We start from the raw sequence: 22464 nt of genomic DNA, 5'->3' as shown, positions 1-22464 counted from the left end.
CCTGGTAGTAGGTACCACTCTCCTCATTGGTTACCCAAGCATTTCCTCCTGCCCTCAATATATACATGGCTTTTTCTCTGTCTCCACTTCCTCCACTTCAATTTAGCAGGAAAATTCCATGTACGGAAAGGATAAAATGGAAAAGCAATTCTAAGGACATAGTTAAGCCACTTAACCTGAGGATGGAGCATCTAAAAGGACAAAGATTCCATTACAAGTGCTGAATAGGGGCAAGAGTTTTATTAAACTCAAGATGCCTCTCATTTTCTTTCCATTTGCCAATAATTTTCCCCTTTTAGAACTTACTTCCTTTAGAAATGATATTATAGAAAGGATCAGTGGGCTGTTACCGTTGAGAGACGAATCCCAAGAAAGAAAAGTTGAATGGCATAAGAGACCTAAGAAAGAGAAGCATGAGGTGATCGTTTATGCCTGCTCCCAGGCAAAAGAAGTCCTTCCTGTCAACTCATAGATGAAAACAGCTCATCAGGGCAAAAGGCCATATAGGAACCAAATAATAATTTAGCCAAAACTTTATTTGTGCCACGAAATGACAGAAGCCATAGTAGGCACTAAGATAGCCTACTGTGTGATTTGTTATCCTATCGATCTTAGGATAACAACTATAAACTCAATTGTGAAAATGGCACAAATTCGCATCCCCAAAGCACACTCTAATATTTAAAAAGAGAAAACCTAATGTATAAAATTTACAGAAAAACGGAAGAAAACCTAATGTATAAAATTTATAGAAAAATGGTACACTTTACCAATACATTAATTTCAAATATACTTACAATTTTCAATAATTAATGCTTTACATTTTCATTATATTAAACTCCCCTACTCAGTAAGTTAATTGCTGCAAAAGCAAAAGACACCTATTAATTGCTTTATTAAAAGAAATTTATATCATACCCCTTCTGCACACTGTAGCAACAGGCTTCGATTTAAAGAGTCTGAAATAATCAAAAGCACAATTCTGACATGCTTTAGACCTCACTGAAATGGAATTCAGCCTATAACTACTAAAGACTCAACTTCAAGTTTTAAGTTCTTAAATATAGTTAGAGCATTTAATTGCATCTGCAATTTAATAAAGTTTAATATTCATAGAATCTAGAAATCCCACAGGGCTAAATTATTTTTTCATATATCATCATGTACTATTTTTCCTTTAATTTTACTTTTCCAAACTTCCACCCTGCCACCTCTGAATCTCTTTTCCTCAACCTACGGTAAATTGAGGTCACATAAATAAATATAAACAAATCTGACAATGCAAATATGTCACAAAGTTCCTGTCTATCTCATAGAGGTGTTATGCATTTATTTTAAAAAGTGAACATACTGGCCGGGCACGGTGGCTCACACCTGTAATCCCAACACTTTGGGAGGCCAACGCAGGCAGATCACCCTGAGGTCAGGAGTTCGAGACCAGCTTGGCCAACATGGCAAAACCCCGTGTCTACTAAAAATACAAAAATTAGCTGGGCATGGTGGCGGGCGCCTGTAATCCCAGCTACTCAGGAGTCTGAGGCAGGAGATCACTTGAACCCGAGAGGCAGAGGTTGCAATGCACCAAGATCACGCCACTGCTCTCCAGCCTGAGCGACAAAAGCGAAACTCCGTCTCAAAAAAAAAAAAAAGCGAACACACTTTGAAAATGCTAAAACCATCATTAAAAAGGCTTAGTAATCACACACAAAAAAGGCCACATATTGTATGATTCCATTTACATAAAAGTTCCGAACAGGCAAATCCAGAAGTAGATTAGTAATTTCCAGGGCCTGGGAAAAGGGATGGAAAATGACTACTAATGGGTACAGGATTTCTTTATGGGGTGATGAAAATAATCTGGGATTGGTCAGTGGTGAAGGTTGCACAACCTTGTGAATATAATAAATGCCACTGAATTATACACTTTAAAAGGGGCAAATTTATGGTATATAAATTATATCTCAATTTTTTAAGTGTAGTAAAAGCGTTACATACTATTACAATAGTTGAATACAATCTCCCATGAGAAACAGACATGATTATATCACTTTATATTTTATTAAAAGGATGCTCTTAACTTCCCTAAAATAGATCTATTTTTAAAGATTCTGATTTTAGATCAAAAAATCATGAGGGAGAAAAGGACATGGCTATGGTTAATTACTTCCTGAATCATACTGTGAAACTGAATCACATTTCTAGAGTATAATATTCCCCCCTGGGTAAAGGGTACTATTGTGGGTAAAGAGGAACTATGAGTATGGGTACCTGTGCCATCACTGAGAGTCAAAAACCCAACAGATCTTTAAATGTCAAAAGTCAAGTTACCTTTAAAAAAAAAAAGGGCAGTGCGGCAGAACACATTTCATAATGTCAGGACTTCAGCTATATACAGATGTCACAAAGATTCACCAATAATTTTTGCAGTTCTATCTTTTTACCCTTCCTTAGAGCCAGGGAATATTTCCTAATACTTTTTCATATCTGTTTACTGAATGAACACATGAGATGATTTTTAAATATAGTTACCATTAGTGTACATACAGCTTGCTTATATAAACATTACACTATCTATTATCATTTTACAATCTTCCTTCAAAAAGTACAGGAACCAGAGACAAGTAGCTTTTAACACAGAAGCTCAAACACTTTCAAGGGCTATTGAGGACTAAGAGACTTTTCCACCACCACACCACAATGCAAAACTGCTTTATTTTCCGTCTCTTATTAGCTTCTCCAAAGTACCTGCTGTTTATCCCCACCCCTCTAATCTGTGTTACACTCATTTTTATCTCCGCTTTTTCTTTTCTTTTCTGGTTTCTTGTCTCTTGACAATTTTCTTACACTCTTTGATTCTCACAAAACTGGCCATTATGAGGGACTGCCAACCAGACATCTCATGTTCCTTCCTTGAGATGAGTGGACCAAAGACACACAGGTCAAGATTTTGGTTTTATTTTTTATTGGGCTCACTTTTACTATGTCAGATATACATATGTGTGTATGTGTGTGTCTGTATACATGTATGTATAAAATCAACTAATATTTACTGAGTATTCTGTGTAAGTCACTATGCAAAGCATGGAGACTGTTATAATTAAAGATAGTACCTTACCCTGTCATTATTCCTGTATTTCTTATAGTCATATGGAAAAGTATCTAAAATAGTATCCCTATCACTCCCTTCAGTATCTTTGTTAATTGTATGGCAGTCTTAGACTTAGTACTGAAAGCCAGTATAACAGTTTCCACGTGGTATGGTTTTTAGGGACTCTGATATGAAATTTTGACCAGCCTTCTGCGCTACCTAAACTCTACGTAGATTCTATGCAACTCCCACTGTATGGTGCCAGAGGTTTGGAAACAAAGTTTCAAAAAGGAGGGGAATATATCAGCAAACACTTTTTCAGCATTTAAATCGCACCAGGTACTGTTGTAAACACTTTATATGTATTAAATCTATTTAATTATTGAAATGCTATAAAGTAGGTATTACTATTTTCCACATTTTACAAGTGAAGAAATGATGACACAAAAATGCTATACAACTTACATAAGGTCACAAAGCTAATAAAAGTCAAACACAGGCAATCTGGTTGGAGATTCCTTGCTCTTAACCACTATCAAGAATGAGCAAGACCAAAGGTTGGCAATGGATGTGGTCACTAATGACTTCAGTGAGTCCATTTCACCAAAAGAAGGCAGAAACCAGATTATAGTAAGTTGAGGAGTATCTGAGAGATACAGAAATAAGGGCTGCAAAATATTCCCATTCCTACCACAATGACCTTTATTTTTGAGATTTCTTGAATCAGACTAATTCCTAAAGCCTGGAGATTCCAAAAGGATAGTCAGGATATTATTACATAACAAACCCTATTTTCGAAAAAGGCCTTCAAACAGACAGTAACTTCATTTGATTTTATTTTAAAAAGAAAAAAAAACTGGTACAATTCAGAAAACTGGGCTGATGGGGTTATTCTTTGTCACTGTGGAGTTAGCTTGTTTTATAATATAAAGGCTGATCTGACAACTCAGTATTTTATTTTTTTAGGACTTTTCACATTATTTCATATTAACTCATTTTAGTGCTCATTCATAATTCTATAAAGTAGGTAATGTCTCCATTTTAGAGATAAGAAATCAAAGATTCAGCTCATTTAAAAGACCTCTTAAATCACAATGGATTGAAGACCTAAATAATAGAATTAAAACTATAAAACTTAGAAGAAAACGTAAGGGAAAAACTTCATGACAATGATTTGGCAATGATTCCTTAGACTAACACAAAAAGCACAGGCAACAAAAGGAAAAAAAAGATAAATTGGACTCCATCAAAATTAAAAACTTTTGTGTATCAACAGAGTAAAAATAACCCAGAAAAATGAAAGCAAATATTTGCAAATCATATAGCTGTATGGGTTTAATATCTAGAATATATAAAGAACTCCTACAAATTAATAACACAAAAAAAAACAAATAATCTGATTAAAAGATGAGCAAAGGATTTGAACAGACATTTCCCCAAAGAAGATATATAAATGGCCAATAATCACAGGGGCTTTTGAAAATACGTTCAACATTACTAATTTTTTTAAGAGATGAGGTCTTGCTATATTGCCCAGGCTGGTCTTGAACTCCTGGCCTCAAGCAATCCTCCTGCTTCAGCCTCCTGAGTAGCTGGTACTATAGGCACGAGCCACTGTGCCCAGCTAACATCACCAATCATTAATAAAATGCAAATCAGCCAGGCACGGTAGCTCATGCCTGTAATCCCAGCACTTCGGGAGGCTGAAGCAGGTGGATCACCTGAGGTCAGGAGTTAGAGACCAGCCTGGCCAACATGGAGAAACCCCATCTCTACTAAAAATACAAAAATTAGCTGGGTGTGGTGGCGGGTCCCTGTAATCTCAGCTACTCAGGAGGCTTAGGCAGGAGAATCGCTTGAACGCAGGAGGTGGAGGTTGCAGTGAGCCGAGACAGTGCCATTGCACTCCAGCCTGGGCGACAAGACCAAAACTCTGTCTCACAAAAAAAAAATTTTAATTAAAATTAAATAAAATGCAAACCAAAACCACAATGAGATATCATTTCACACACATTTTGATGGCTATTATCAAAAAGGAAAATAACAAGTGTTGACATTGTTAATGGAAATATAAATGGCACAGCTGCTGTGGAAAACAGTATGGCAGTTCCTCAAAAAATTTAACACAGAATTATAAGATCCAGCAATTCCACTTCTGGTTATTTATCCAAAGAACTGAAACAAGGACTTAGATATTTATATACCCATATTCATAGCAGCATTATTCACAATAGCCAAAAGGGATAAACAACCAAGTGTACATCAATGGATTAATGGATAAACAAAATGTGCTATCTCTATACAATGGACTATTATTCAGCCTTAAAAAGGAAGGAGGGCCAAGCGTGATGGCTCACGCCTGTAATCCCAGCAGTTTGGGAGGCTGAGGTGGGCGGATCACATGAGGTCAGGAGTTCGAGACCAGTTTGGCCAACATGGCAAAACCCCGTGTCTACTAAAAATACAAAAATTAGCTGGGCACGGTGGCGAGCGCCTGTAATCCCAGCTACTTGGGAGGTTGAGGCAAGAGAATCGCTTGAACCCAGGAGGCGGAGGTTGCAGTGCATCAAGATCGTGCCACTGCACTCCAGCCTGGCGACAGAGCAAGACTCCGTCTCAAAAAAAAAAGGGAAGGAAATTCTGACATACCACAACATGAACACACCCTGAGGACATTATACGAAGTGAAAAAAGCCAGCCATAAAATGACAAATATTGTGTGATTCCACTTTTATGAGATAGTCAAATCCACAGAGACAGAAAGTAAAATGGTGGTTGCCATGGGAAGAGGAAATAGGGAGTTATTGATTAGTGGCCACAGAGTTTCTTTGGAAAGATGAAAAAATTATAGAGATGATGGTGATGGTGGTTGTACAACAATATGAATATACTTAATTATAGACTTAAAATGGTTAAAACTGTAAATTTTGTTATGAATACTTTATCACAATGAAATCTGGGGGAAGAAATTACCCCTTTCATTCTTGACATTAGTAATTTGTGTCTTCTCTCTTTTGTTCTTGTTACCCTGGCTAGAGGTCCGTCACTTTCAATGCCTTTTAAAAGAAACAGTTTTTCTTTCATTAATTTTGTAATTGTTTTCCTGTTTTCTATTTCACTGATTTCTACTAATTTTTATTATTTATTTTATTCTGCTTGCTTTAGGTTTATATTGCTCTTCTATCTCTAGTTCCCTAAAGTAGAAGCTTAATCACTGATTTTTGAATCTTTTTTTCTACTATATGATTCAATATAAATCAAACTCTAAGCACTGCTTTTGCTGCTTTTCATTTTCCTTCAGTTCAAAATATTTTTAGTTTGAGACTTCAACTCATGTGTTACTTAGAAGTGTGTTTTTTAATTCCCAAGTATTTTCAGATTTTCCAAATATCTTTCTAACTATACAACACAAGTTGTATAGATAATTGTTAGTGATCTCTAACTTAATTCCACCGTGGTCTGAGAATACAAGTTAAGATGTGTTTTATGTCCCAGAATGTGGTTAATCTTGGCGAATGTTCCATATGAGTTTGAGAAAAATGTGTTTTTTGCTGTTGTTGGATGAAGCAGTCTATATATATCAATTAAATCCAGTTGATAAATGGTGCTATTCAGCTATAGCCTAACTGATTTTCTGTCTGCTACACTATAAATTACTGAGAGGTGTTGAGGCATCCAACTATAATAGTGAATTTGTCTATTACTCCTTACATTGCTATTGGTTTTTGCCTCACAGACTATTTTGTCTTCTTTGAGAACGGACCCGTTTATCATTATGTAATGCCTGTCTTTATCCCTGATAATTCTCCTTCTTAAGTTTGCTTTGTTTGAAATTAATATAGTTATGCCAAATATCTCACACATATACACACACACACACACACACACACACACACAGAGGACGGCAGACTTGAAGACAATCTGGTGGCTTCTAGAGTGGCTCTGTTTTTGGAGAAGGGGCATTTCTCTTACATTCTTGAAAATACAGCTTTGCATTTAAAAGGATGTTTGCATTTTGAGGTGCTTTATAGAGGAAGAGTTTTTCCAAGCTATGTAGTGAATCACATCATTAAAAGCTGAAGTCCCTAAGTAAAACTTTTTTTATTACAGCAATTCTCAGACATTATTATACACTGTCAAAAGTAGAAGGTAGAGGAATTTACTTTCCAAACTTGACTAGTCAGGAATCGTTTTTCTCTTTTTTGAGACAGGGTCTTGTCACCCAGGCTGGAGTGCAGTGGTGCAATCATGGCTTGTTGCAGTCTCAACCTCCCGAGCTCAAGCAATCCTCCCACCTCAGCCTCCTGAGTAGCTGGGACCACAGGCACACAACTACCATGCCAGGCTAATTTTTTTTTTTTTTTTTTTTTTGGGTAGAGACAGGGTTTCACCATGTTGCCCAGGCTGGTCTCAAACTCCTGGGGCTCAAGCGATCCACCTGCCTCGGGCTCCAAAAGTGCTGAGATTACAGGCGTGGACCACCCACCCAGCCTTTTTCACTCTTTACTGCAAAACAAATTCTGAGAAATGCCGCTCAGTTGCCAACGGTACTCATTCTTTAAGGTGTTTGTGTGCTCTGTGTCATGTTTCTCTTCACTTCTATGGTACTTCTTGTTTATATTAAATATTGTGACATTCATTAATAATGATAATATTCACTGAGTACTTTCAGATACATTATCACCTCATCTCCACAGTGCTATATGTGCCATATTATGCTTACACTGTTATATTATAAACCATTAGATGTACTACTGCCTCTCAGTACCTTAAGAAAGAAAAACAGGCCACATATGGTGGCTCAGGCCTATAATCCCAACACTTTGGGAGGCAGAGGCAGGAGGATCACTTGAGATCAAGAATTCAAGACCAGCCTGGGCAACATAATGAGACCTCATCTCTACAAAAAAAATTAGCTGGGTGTGGTGGCACAGACCTGTAGTAGAGGCACTTGTGAGGCTGAGGTGAAGGATCACTTGAGCCCAGGAGCATAAAGCTGCAGTGAGCCATGATTATGCCACTGCACTCTAGCCTGGGCAACAGAATGAGAGCTTGTCTGAAAAATAAAACAAAAACATTATTTCATATATATTCCTGTAGGTCAAAGACAGACCATTCATTACACTCTTCATGAATCTTCTTGATGACCTGAAAACAAATTTGGTGAATAGTGTTAAACTAAACTTGGCCTAAGGATGCCCATGTATTTGAGTCCTTACATAACAAAGAGCAACCTAACTTAGTTGGCAAACTAACTGAAAGCCTAAGTTGGGTTACGTAATAAATAGCTGAGTCTCAATCAATCATAGCAACCAAGCTTTAGGCAGCCAACATTGAACCCATGTTCTAATAAAGCAAATGCCAAGCTGTAACCAAAAGAGCTGTCTCTTTACCTCGCTTCTGTTTTCTGTCCATAAATGCTGCTTGACCACATTGCAGGTCAGAGTTCTCTGAACTTGTTCTGGTTCTGAAGGCTGTCCGAGTTGTGAATCGTTCTTTGCTCAATTAAACTCTGTTAAATTTAATGTGTCTAAGGCCTTTCCTTTTTACCAGTGAGTACTCAATACTTTCTCAATGACTTTTGATTAATTTTGATTGTTAAATAGCACATTTCAATGAAGGTATCTCCTATTCAAAATTCCCTTTGCAGCTATACACACTAAAAATAACTTTTAAAGTACTGTACTGGCTGGGCACAGTGGCTCACGCCTGAAATCCCAGCACTCTGGGAGGCCGAGGTGGGTGGATCACTTGAGGTCAGGAGCTCGAGATCAGTCTGGCCAACATGGTGAAACCCTGTCTCTACTAAAAATACAAAAATTAGCCGGGTGTAGTGGTGCATGCCTGTAGTCTCACCTACTTGGGAGGCTGAGGTGGGAGGATGACTTGAGCCCAGGAGGCCAAGGCAGAAGGACTGCTTGTGTCCAGCAGTTCAAGATCAGCCTGGGCAATAGAGCGAGACCCTGTCTCTACAAAAAATTAAAAAGAAAATTAGCCAGGCATGGTGGCGTGTGTCTGTGATCCCAGCTACTTGGGATGCTGAGGCGGGAGGATCACTTGAGCCTGAGAGGTCAAGGCTGCAGTGAACTGTGATCATACCACTGCTCTCCAGCCTGGGCAACAGAGCAAGACTCTGGTTCAAAAAAAAAAAAAGTTTTTTTAAAAAAGAAGTATAAGTGAGCAAAACAACCATATATTATTATATATTGTTACCCAATACAAGTAACGGGGGAAAAGCTATAGAATAATTTTTATGACACATTTGTAAAAGTCTGTATTTCCCAAAGATGGCCTATATAGTCCACAGGTTCCACATCTGCAGGTTCTGAACCAACCATGCATCACAAATACTCAAAATATAATAATACAATTAAAAATAATACAGATTTTTTTAAAAACAGTACTGTATAACAACTACTTACACAGCATTTACATTGTATTAGGTATCATAAGTAATCTAGAAATGATTTTAAAGTATACAGGAAGATGTGTGTATATTATATACAAATACCGCACTATTTTATATATGGGATTTAAGCATCCATGGTAGTATGAGGGCAGTGATCTTGGAACCAATCCCCTGCAGATGCAGCAAGAAAACTAATTGTTATCTTAGTTTCCTAGTACTGCTGTTACAAAGTACCACAAACTGAGTGGCTTAAAACAACAGAAATAAGCCGGGTGTGGTGGCTCATGCCTGTAATCCCAGCACTTTGGGAGGCCGAGGTAGGTGGATCACTTGAGATCAGGAGTTTGAGACTAGCCTGGCCAATATGACAAAACTCCGTCTCTACCAAAAATACAAAAATTAGCCAGGCGTGATGTTGGGTGCCTGTAGTCCCAGCTACTTGAGAGGCTGAGACAGGAGAATTGTTTGAACCCGGAAGGCGGAGGTTGCAGTGAGCTGAGATCACGCCACTGCACTCCAGCCTGGGTGACAGAGCCAGACTCCATCTCACCAAAAAAAAAAAAAACACCCAGAAATGTATTGTCTCACAGTTCTGGAGGCTAGAAGTCCAAAACCAAGTTGTCAGCAGGGTCATTCTCCCTCTAAAACTTGTAGGGAGAATCTTCCCTTGCCTCTTCCTAGCTTTGGGTGGTTTGCCAGTAATGACCAGCATTTCTTGGTTTGCAGTTGCAGCACTTCAAGCACTTGGATCTCAGCCTCCATGATCACATGACATTCTCCCCTCCAGTGACTGTATCTTCCCTAATTACATTTGCAACAACCCTGTTTCCAAATAAAGTCACATTCTGAGGTACAAGGGTACTGTGATAGCTGGACTTCAACATATCTTTTTGAAGGACACAATCCAATCTGCAACACGGCCACATTTCCTATCCCACATCTTCCCATAGAGTGGTAAAGTCCACATCCCCTCCCCTTGAGCCCAAGCAAAGCTCGCTGACTGCTTCAACCAAAAGTGGGTACCAAAAGTGATTACTGAGCTTAACTCTTGGAATCTGGCTACCATGCTTTCAAGAAGCCCAAACTAGCCCACGCAGAGACCACATGGAGAGTACAGGCATTCTCACTAACAGTCCAGCTGAGGTTCCAGCCTCAACCACCAGGCACAAATGTGAACATACCCCCAACTGATTCTAGGCACTAAGTGAAGAGTCAGCCCCAGACTCTAAGTCTTCCCAGCTGAGACCAAAGACGTGAAGCAGAGACAAGTCCTCTTCATAATCCTCTGTCTAAATTCCTGACCCACAGAATCTAAGCACATACTAAAATGATTATTTGAAGCCATTAAGTTTCATGGTGGTTTGTTACACCGCTACAGTAACTGGAACAATATCACATTATCCCACAAAACAAAATTAAAATATTTAACAGTGCTTGAAATAAAACCAAGAAACTAAAAGTATAGAGTATCAGTAAAGACAGCATACCAGTCTTATTTTTATTTTGGGGAGACAGAGGCTTCAAATAATTGAGAAAAAAACATCTTTTCATTTGTCTATAGTGTGCTATGAGTAGGTACAAGTACACTAAGAAAATATAAATACATATTGGCCAGTCACGGTGGCTCATGGTTGTAATCCCAGCACTCTGGGAGGCCGACGCGGGCAGATCACCTGAGGTCGGGAGTTTGACACCAGCCTGACCAACAGAAGAAACCCCATCTCTACTAAAAATACAAAAATTAGCTGGGCGTGGTGGCGTATATGTGTAATCCCAGCTACTTGGGAGGCTGAGGCAGGAGAATCACTTGAACCTGGGAGGCAGAGGTTGCGGTGAGCCGAGATCGCGCCATTGCACTCTAGCCTGGGCAACAAGAGCGAAACTCTGTCTCAAAAAAAAAAAAAAAGAAAAAGAAAACCTTCATAGCTACTTTATTCTTAATAGACAAATAGATAGGAGATAGGACAAATAAATTGTATTATAGTCATGATGATAAGGCTTCTTCACTCCTCCAGTAGAGGGCACACTCTTGCAAGCAGCTTTTGTAGCCAGTTGCTTCCTGGGTGTTTTACCACTGGTGCATCTGCTGGCAGTTAGCTTTGTACCAGCCATGGTATAGAGCTCTCCTTACTTAACCTCCTCCTTCAGCTGGAGCTCCTAATTTTTAACTTCTTAAAAGGCAACCATTCTACAATATGAACATATAAGCCTGGGCATTCAGAAGCTTTTAATATGGATACTCTAGCACATCTTTAATAATATATACAAAGTTCAGTTTCATCTACTATTTAACTTTCCAACAGGAGAGACTGCCTTGAATACCTCTATATCCCCAGTATCAAAGTCTATCATAAACCAGATGCTCAATAAATGTCTCTGTGGAATAAAGGGTAATTTCTACATATATATATAGTATCTATAAATATATGTAAATAAATATATATACCTAATTAAGCAGGAGAGTACTAACTACTGAATATGAGTATTCACTTAATTAGCCAAATCATGCTAACTTCAGACAAGGAAAAACTCCCTCCCCATTTAGAGCACAGAAAGTGTTATAAAATAATGTACTTTGCCAAGCATTCGAAGAGTCACTAAAATGTAGATCCAACCTTATCACACATAATCTACAACCTGCTAAAAGGGGGCCCACAGCCTCAGATTTCCAAATATCCATACTAATTCATGTTCACATAACTGCTCTCTAAGTCTCTTAAAATGCTCAATCAAGCCACCAAAGTTGACACAGATGAAAATAAGCTCACCACTCAAAAATATAACTCACACAAGAGACAAAACTCAATAAATGACAGCTGAGCATAGAATTAGACCCACAAGCACTTCAACTATTGGAATTATCAAATACAGAATATATAACTACTTTTAAAATGCTTAAAGCAATAAAAGAATTTTTTAAATGAGCAAGGAATAGGATACAAACAAAGATCATGCAAATTTTTGAAGTATCCAAGTGGAACTTATAGAAATAAAAAATTTAATAAATGAAATAGGAAAAAAAGGGAGGTGAGATGTGGGGAAGACAGAGGGATAGAGAATTAAACAGACATAAACAGAAAATCAATGAACTAGAAGAGCCGAAGACATTAACTCAGAAGGCAGCACAGATACAAATCAATACTTAAGAGGTTTATTTTAATATAAAACCAAATAAAAAATGGTATTTGCTTTACCAAACTAAGTCATCTTTCATATAACAAGATAATGAATACATGAAAACATAAAAATAAATCAAGAATCAAAACTAAAACTAACACTTTCACGAACACGCTGAAAAACACCACAATCATCACACTACACTATACTCTTTAGACATTTTAGGGGTCACAAACTCCTTTGAGAAATTCATGCACATATGAACAAAATTTTGCAAATAATTTTTGAACTTTCCTATCATCCCCAGATCCAGAAGTAGAATTCCTGACCCTCCTTTGGCTATAATAAATGTCTACCCCATTGCCTTTTTCCCCTTACTTTTAATTTTTACCACTTACATGAGGTTATGACCAGAAAAAAAAAGTAATACTTTATCTGTTGACTTCTTCCTGTGAAAAAGGTCAATTAGTTCTTTCCCCATCATCCATATCATCAACCTTGCCCACCATAACATACAAACACTTCATACATTCCATTATCCCTATGTAATTAAAACATATTTTTGGGCCGGGTGCGGTGGCTCACACCTGTAATCCCAGCACTTTGGGAGGCCGAGGCGGGCGGATCACGAGGTCAGGAGATCGAGACCATCCTGGCTAACACGGTAAAACCCCGTTTCTACTAAAAATACAAAAAATTAGCCAGGCATGGTGGCGGGTACCTGTAGTCCCAGCTACTCAGGAGGCTGAGGCAGGAGAATGGCATGAACCCAGGAGGCAGAGCTGGCAATGAGCCAAGATCGCACCACTGCACTGTAGCCTGAGCGACAGAACAAGACTCCCTCTCAAAAAAAATAAAAATAAATAAAAAACATATTTTTGGTTACACCAATATTCAGTGTATGCATTAACATGACTATGTAACTTTAGTCACAGTTGTTCTATGAGGTATACTGTGATTACTTTTACTTTCTTGGACCAATTTTTTACTTTCCCTGGAGTTAATAAATGTCTAATTGTTTAGCTTTATTTGTACTTATAAATTCACCCCCAATTCATCCAATTATATAAATCTCCTCAACATATTCGAGCATATCACATGTGCTATCAATCTTATATTTTTGTACAAGTCCTTTCTGCAACCTTCTGACTTGCTCCATTCTGGACTAGTTGCTCTACACCTGGTACACAACTGTGATCCCAGGTATTCCTTTCACCTCACTTGGGTTGGATCATTTGTTTCCTAAACACTATGTCTTCCCTTTGCTCAAAACACTCTTATTTTGGTGGAGTACCTCCTCTACTACCTTCCTGAAAGGGGTTGCATGAGAGGTGAGTTTGAGACACTGCATATGTGAAAATGCTTTTTCTACTGTTACACTTGAAAATGACTGCACTATAAACTCTTAGATTACAAATAATTTTCCCAACCGGGCACAGTGGCTCACGTCTGTAATCTCAGCACTTTGGGAAGCCAAGGTGGGTGGATCATCTGAGCTCAGGAGTTCGAAACCAGCCTAGGCAACATGGTGAAACCCCATCTCTACTAAAAACACAAAAAATTAGCCGGGCGTGGTGGTGCACGCCTATAATAATTACAACTACTTGGGAGGCTGAGGCAGGAGAGTTGCTTGAACCCAGGGGGCGGAGGTAGCAGTGAGCCAAGATCACGCCACTGCACTCAAGCCTGGGCGACAGAGAGACACCCTGTCTTAAAATAATAATAATAATAATTTTCCCTTATACTTTTTAAGATATTGCCCTCTATTGTCTTTTGCTTCCAGTATTCTTGTTGAAGAGCCTGTAACTACTCTAATTTTATTAACTAACCCATTTTTCCTTTACCTCTGGGAACTTCTCTATCTTCTCCTTAGCCCCTTAGTTGTGAAAATTCAATAAAATGACGGAATCTCGCTCTGTTGCCCAGGCTAGAGTACAGTGGCACAATCTCAGCTCACTACAGCCTCCGCCTCTTGGGTTCAAGCAATTCTCCTGCCTCAGCCTCCTGAGTACCTGGAATTACAGGCACGTGCCACCACGCCTGACTACTTTTTGTATTTTTAGTAGAGACAGGGTTTCACCATGTTGGCCAGGCTGGTCTCGAACTCCTGGCCTCAAGTGATTTGCCCGCCTCGACCTCCCAAAGTGCTGGGATTACAGGCGTGAGCCACTCACTGCCCCCAGCCTAATGAAACGTCTTAATACAGATATTTTTTTCACCTGTTGTGCTTAGCACTCCAATGGGCCCTTTTAATTTAGAAAAGGACCAATCGGAGTGCTAAGCACAGCAGGTTGTTCAGTTCTGGGAACTTTTCCTTCTTTGTGGGGAGCGGGGAGTCGACCTGCGCATGACGAGGGGCAGCGGTGCAGCACAGCCCTGTTTTCCTAATTTCTTTTATGACATCCTCCTCCATATTTTCTTTCTGAAACTCCTGTCTCCTTGCCAGTCAGCTCACAATAAAGCCCTTTTTCTTTTCTCAAAAGCTGGTGTCATAGTATTGGGTTCTATGAGCATCGAGCAGTGAGCCCACTGCTTAGTAATACCAGTATCACTCATTGAACAAGAATTTATTTAGAATCTACTTTCTAAAAGAACACTTTATTGGGTGCTAAAAGTGTCATCATAAACAAAATAGACATGGTCCTTTCCCTCACAGAGCTAGTTAAGAAGTCAGACAAATAGTGAATAAATAAATGCAGAGAAGGATACATGACATGAGGGCAAAACACTAAAGAACTTAATTTGATAGGGTGGATAAGGACTGCCTTTCTGAGGAGGCAACGTTTAAGATAAGATCTATGAAATGAGCAGGAAGAAGCCAGATAAAGAGTCAGGCAAAAAAAAAAAAGAAGGAAAATGTACAAAGGCCCTGAAGAACTGAATATTTTGATGGGTTAAAAACCACTCTGATCCAGTCGACATGGCTCAGGCCTGTGATCTCAGCACCTTGGAAGGCCAAGGCAGGAGGATCACCTGAGCCCAGGAGTTCAAGACTAGCCTAGGCTACACAGTGAGACTTCATCTCAATCAAACAGTCAATCAACCAATCAATCAATCAATAGAAAAGCACTCTCTAATAGAAATATAAGGCAAGCCACAAATGCAAGCCATATCAGTTAAGATTCTCTAGTAGCTATATTCTAAAAAGTAAAAACAAGTAAAACAAATGAAATTATATTTTTAACCCAATATACTCAAAACATTATTTCAATAGATAAGGAATATGAAGAAATTATTAGTGTAATATTTTACATTCTTTCTTTAATATTAAGTCTGAAATTCAGTATGAATTTTACATGTACACCACATCTCAATTCAGACTAGTCACAGTTCAAGAGCTCACTCATCACATGTAGCTAGGGGCCTCCATATTAAACAACACAGGTTACAAGAACTAAAAAGTACCAAATGTGTGACTCAAAATTATACCTAATTTTGGAATCTAATTTTGGAATATATTTTCTGAATATAATTAGATATAATCCTCTGTAGTAATACTGTCTCTCCATAATCTATAAAAACAATCCACTAGGATATAGTTAAGTACTGTCTCTTGCTACATATACCAGCAAAATCCTAAACTGACAGGACTTTAGGTTTTTTACATTCTTCCATATTTTGAAAAAGAAAAAGAAAAAAATTTAGCTTCAGTTAATATGCCTAGAAGGAAGTCTGAAATGAAAGTCGTCTAGAAAAGATTGTATCCTAACCCAAGCCCCAGAGAATAGTAAAGTAAAAGCCAGATGCCATAACTTCAAAATCAATGCCATACTCCCATAGCCAGGGTAGCATTAGTAGCTGAGAGGCTTACTTTAACTACTATTCAGAAGAAACAATGTGGTCTTTACATGCTATCCAACAATGACTCATGATTCAAACATCAGGCTATCTCAGTTTTAGGGATTTAATATCCCTTCTAAATTTTTTACCTCCACCAGAATACTATCAATTTCACTCAACAAATACTTACTAAACATAGGCATAAGGCTAGGCATTGAGTGGGAAAATAAGTAAGACATATGGTTCCTGTCCTGTCTTCAAATTGCTCACTAGTAATGAAGTATGGGGAGGCAAACATGGAAACAATTACAAGTCTCTTTCTCTCATCCATTACTACCAAACCTAGTAGCTTAATACATTAAATATTTATTATCTCCCAGTTTCTGTATGTCAGAAACTGCAGTACAGTTTAGCTGGGCGATTCTGGCTCATGGCCTCTCATGAGCTTGCAGACAAGATCTTGGCTAGTGCTGCTGTCATCTGAAGGCTTGACTGGGGCTGGAAGAGCTGCTTCAAAGATGGCTCCCTCATATAGTTATTGGCAAAAGTCCTCAGTTTCTCACCATGTGGACCTTTCCATAAGACTGCTGAGTATCTTCACCTTGTGGCAACTGGCTTCCCCCAGAACAAGAAAGCAAGACAGAAAATGCTTACATGACTTAGCTTCATAAGTCACTCTGATATTTTTGTAATATTCAATTGGTTACACAAGTCAGCCCTATTCAACATGGGAAGAAAGCGCATAACAGCATAAATATAAGGAAGTGGAGACCACTGACAGCCATCCTGGAGGCTAATGACCTCATGTGACATATTATGTTCAACACACAAAGTTGGGCAATAATGAAAATGTAAAAGGGCATGTTTATATGATATACTGTTTATAAACATACATATAAGTATAATGTTATATCTTAAAGAAGATGGGGATTATGTTTACAAGTACATTTATAATGTTTATTTCTTAAGGTGGGTGATGTGAACATAGGTATTTTATTTTTTTTGCATCTGAAATATTCATTATAAAAAACTGATGCTTTGGGCCAGCTGTAGTGGCTCATGCCTGAAATCCTAGCACTTTGAGAGGCTGAGGTGGGTGGATCACTACAGGTCAGAAGTTCAAGACCAGCCTGGCCAACGTGTTGAAACCCCATCTCCACTAAAAAATATAAAAATTAGCCGGATGTGGGTGGCACACACCTGTAGTCCCAGCTATTCAGGAGGCTGAAGCAGGAGAATCACTTGAACCCAGGAGGCAGATATTGCAGTGAGCCAAGATCACACCACTGCACTCCAGCCTGGGCGACAGAGCAAGATTCCGTCTTAAAAACAAAACGAACAAACCAAAAAACCCAAAAACAAAAAAACTAATGATTTGTCTAAAGGAAATTAGTATTTTTAAAGACATTATTGCTGAATACATTCATTCATACAGCTGTTTAGAACGACTATTTGGAAGTATCCATGATACATGTCGATGGGCTGACTCAGAAATCTGTCCCAATACTCAAATAAGCAAGGACCTACGTACTGAAATTAATCACAGAATTGGGAGCCGCCTGCCAGTCCTTTAACAATGGGGGGAGCTTGGCCAGAGCTGAGACTGGCGCTTCGCAGCCAACTGTCTGCAGCACCAGTGGGGCCGACGCCAAGGGGACTGAGGCTGTGAGGGCCTTGGGGCGGGACTGTAGTTGTTGTGTCTGGCTGCATGCACCTCAGGGTCCCAGGGAGCTGGAGAGGCAGTGATGGCGAGGAGAGCTGGCTGCCAATATTCACCGAGCACTTGGTACAAAGAGCTGAAGTTGCCCTCATACAAAGGCCAGTCCCCTCAACTGAGTCTCAGCCAGTATTTTGCTGACTTGACTGCCATTGTGAGCGATCACGTCACGCTCTTTCTACGCCAGCATCTTGCTATTTACTAGAACTATTTATGGATTGCTATGACATCTCTATCTAGCAGCTGTATTTAGCTGCAATTTCCCATCTGCTTCTAGCAAGTAAATCTGAAGAAAAAGAAGATAGTGTGCCTAAGCTGGAACAGCTCAACAGCCTAGGTGTTATGACTAATATGAATGTAGCAAAACAAAATTTGCTACATGTGTAACTCTTATCATTAGAAACCTATCAGTGGAATGGACCTCCGCCTTCCAACAGCTGCCCATTTCATTGAATTTGTTCTCTCTGAAGTAGTACACAAAACAGATCTTCACGATGGCTGGCCAACGATTTGCCTGGAAAAGATTAAACACTACACAGCCAAATATGCAGATTTCCTGGAAGTACTGTTGCAAAATTACCCCTTTCTAAATTATGCACTTTCTTCAGTAGCTGCTACATGTATGGCTTCTTCGAGGATTATACTTCGTCTTTCTCCAACATGGCCTACAAGACTACATCATTACATCATCTTACTGCTTACTCCTGGTATTTCTTAGTGCCGTGTACTGAACAGCTATTGACTGCTCATGATAATGATGTGAAAGAAGCAAAGAGAGGACAAGCAGGACCTCAAATGGCACAACTAAGTGTGTTCTAGACAGTCTCCCAGCCCTCACAGACAGTTCACTTTCAGCAACCTCAGCATGTCAAACAGTCACATAGACCTCACCGCTGTATCGCCATCCTACATCAACCAAGCTGTTGTTAGCAGATGGTATCTACTATGCACGCCTCATCTTACAAGCTACAGATGTGTCCTCCTGGCTTCCAAACTAGTGTTCAGGGCCTTGGGCACATGCGCACTGGTATTGGGCTGTCCCTCACTGGCAACAGTAGCAGAAGTTAAGCCCTGTCTGAATGTTTCTTATAACCAGAGCTTTCAGACAAATGAACATTACCCTTGTATTACTTCATGCTTTGAAAGGTGATTATGTGTAAGGGTAATAACTGACCCAGACTGCTCTGTGACTTGAAGCTCTGGGTAAGCTTTTTGTAAACTTCCATTCAAAAGTAAAGAGATCCAAATGACATCAGAACTCTTCAGGTACCAGCACCAGGAAGACTGAATATCTCTTTCAATATGCCATGAACACCTGCGAGGACTAAACAAACACTTTGACGGTGCGTGTGTCAAATTTAGTTACAACAAATCCGTGTATGACAAAAATGCTCACGTCCTGGCTAATAGTTCAAATATTTCAAAAATATTCAATACAACAGAAAATTTGGACAGACTCCAATTTGCCGTTTTGAGATTTGACCTATGGTAGATTATGGGCCTAACACTGGCTTATAAGTCAAAAACAAACGTTTATCTTGGGCTTGCCAAACAGTCTTTTATGATGTAAAGTACTAATTTTTGAAGAGGTTTTTTTTTTATTCTACAGTTTTGAGTTTTATCTTTGTTCTCTAGAAGAAATTTTGAGTAAGTTTAAAGTCATGAATTCCTATGCTGTGGCAATCTGTACAATAAAAAAAATTTAGATGATTCTACATAACTTCCTATTATAAATAGTATAGGTATATGGATTTATGCACTAAAATTAAGGCTGGAGTAGATCTCTTATTTTTAAAAAGAAAAAAAAAATCAGGCCAAGTATGGTAGCTCACACTTGTAATCCCAGCACTCTGGGAGGCCAAAGTGGGTGGATCACTTGAGGCCAGGAGTTTGAGACCAGCCTGGCCAACATGACAAAACCCCGTCTCTATTAAAGATACAAAAATTAGCCAGGCATGGTGGTGCACGCCTGTAATCCTAGCTACTCAGCAGGCTGAGGCATAAGAATCACTTGAACCCGGGAGGCAGAGGTTGCAGTGAGCCGAGACTGAGCCACTGCACAATCCAGCCTGGGCAAAAGAGTGAGCGAGACTCTGCCTCAAAAAAAAAAAAAAAAAAAAAAATCACAGAATTATTTATAAGAAAAAACTGGTAATAACCACAATGTTCATCAATCAGAAAATAAGCAAATAAATTATGACACTACCATACAACAGAATGTGATGCAGCCATTAAAAATAACATGGTTCCCAATTTGATGGAGCCAATCAAATATAGGTAAAGAATAGGATATACATACAATATAATACCATATTTTGATAGGCTATGAAACTATTAACAGCTACCTCAAGATAGTGAGAATGTAGCAAGGGAAATAAAAACAGAGAAAGAAAACTTTCCTACTTTAGCGACTTCTGTATTTAAAATTTTTTAGTATCATGTAAGCCTTTTGTAATTTTGTTTTAAAAAGTTGGTTAAGGCTGGGCGCGGTGGCTCATACCTGTAATCCCAGCACTCTGGAAGGCCAAAGCAGGTGGATTGCTCGAGCCCAGGAGTTCAAGACCAGCTTGGGCAACATGGCAAAACCCTGTCTCTACAAAAAATACAAAAATTAGCCGGGCATAGTGGCGCACACCTGTGGTCCCAGCTACTCAGGAGCCTGAGGCAGGACTATTGGTTGAGTCTACGAGGTCAGAGGCTGCAGTGAGCCATTATTCAGCCACTGCACTCCAGCCTGGGTGACAGGGCAAGACCCTGTCTCACAAAAAAAAAAAAAAAAAAAAAAATCTGGTTAAGACAACAATCAGGCAGACCACATGCAAAATGTTAATGCAACAAAAAGTGAAAAAAGAACTCAAATTACACATATATTCAAATTAGATCAAAGATATAGGCAGAGACATGAAGAAAATACATCAAAATTAAAATAAAGGTTATGTCAGAATACTAAATTTGGGGTCAGAGAGAGTTCTTTCTCTTTTTTCTAATTATCTCCAATATGGTTACATAAAACTCATAATTAAGGAATGAGACCTACGCATCAAAAAAAAAAGGTGAAAGATGATCAAGAGCAGATAGAAAAAAAAAGACACTAGACAGCAGCCTGAAGAAGACAAATACTGTCTAATGTAATTTTATTTTTAAAGTAATTCTTAGCTGGGCGCAGTGGCTCACGCCTGTAATCCCAACACTTTGGGAGGCCCAAGCAGGCAGATCACTTGAGCTCAGACCAGCCTGGGCAACATGGTGAAACCCCATCTCTACCGAAAATACAAAAACTTAGCCGGGTGTGGTGGCGTGCGTTCCAGATACTTAGGAGGCTGAGGAGGGAGAACTGCTTGAGCTCAGGGGGCAGAGGTTACAGTGAGCCGAGATCATGCCGCTGTACTCCAGCCTGAGCAACAGTGAGATCCCATCTCAAAAAGAAAAAAAAGTAATTCTTATGTGTAAATGTTTTCATTATAAGTGATCCATTATTTATGGAAAAAAAGAAAACCAAGAAGAAAATTTAATTGTCAACAAACTCACCACTCACATAATCAGTACTTTTTTTGAAAAAATGATGGAGCATGAACAATATATAGAGAGACACCTAAGCCTCACTCAGAAGTAAAACTGTGAACTAGCTACAAGTCCTTAACGGTTTCAAATAGACTTTTTTTAAAAGTATGTTTATAGTAAAACATATAAAATTTGCCATTCTCATTATTTTTAAATGTATGATTCATGGCATTTAATACATTCACAATCTTGTGCAACCATCAGCATTCTTTCCAAAACTTTTTCATCATCCCCAACAGAAATACTATATCCATTTCCCTTTCTTGCATCCCTGGGTAAACTCTAATCTACTTTCTGACTCTATGAATTTGCCTATTCTATATATATCATATAGGTGGGATCATACTTATATGATTATATGTAAAACTAGCCTTTTCTGTCTGGCTTATTTTACTTAGCATAATGTTTTCAAGGTTCATCCATGTTGTAGCATGTATCAGAACCTCATTCCTTTTTGTGGCTAAATAATATTCATATTCATACATATACAAATACCCCCCCCCCACATACATTTTGTCTATGCATTCATCTCTATGCTGAGGGACATTTGGGTTATTTCCACCTTTTGACTCTTGGGAATCATGCTGCTATAAACATGAGCATACAAGTACCAAAGTGAGTTTTAATAGTTTGCTCTGGCTAAACTATAAAGAGAACAGAAGTAACAGAAACTGCCAAAAGCAATTACCACAATAAAATTCAATATAAGACATTAACTTTGTGATTTTTAATATTATTTATACTTCGTTTTCCAAATTTTGTTAAATATGTTTTATTTTGCATAAATGAGGG

General features: G+C 38.7%; 1 protein-coding gene and 1 pseudogene across 5 annotated transcripts in view; one reads left to right on the top strand and one right to left on the bottom strand.

Moving 5' to 3' along the window:
• Positions 1-22464, bottom strand: part of EVI5 (ecotropic viral integration site 5) — a 285495-nt gene that overhangs the window by 229898 nt on the left and 33133 nt on the right. The gene's annotated exons all lie outside the window — the stretch shown is intronic.
• On the top strand, positions 3653-19261 carry LOC103784429 (cyclin-J-like; annotated as a pseudogene).

This window comes from Pan paniscus, chromosome 1, assembly GCF_029289425.2.
Source record: "Pan paniscus chromosome 1, NHGRI_mPanPan1-v2.0_pri, whole genome shotgun sequence".
Lineage (NCBI taxonomy): Eukaryota > Metazoa > Chordata > Mammalia > Primates > Hominidae > Pan > Pan paniscus.
Note: the sequence above shows the minus strand (reverse complement) of the source record. Positions and strands in the feature narration are given on the sequence as shown.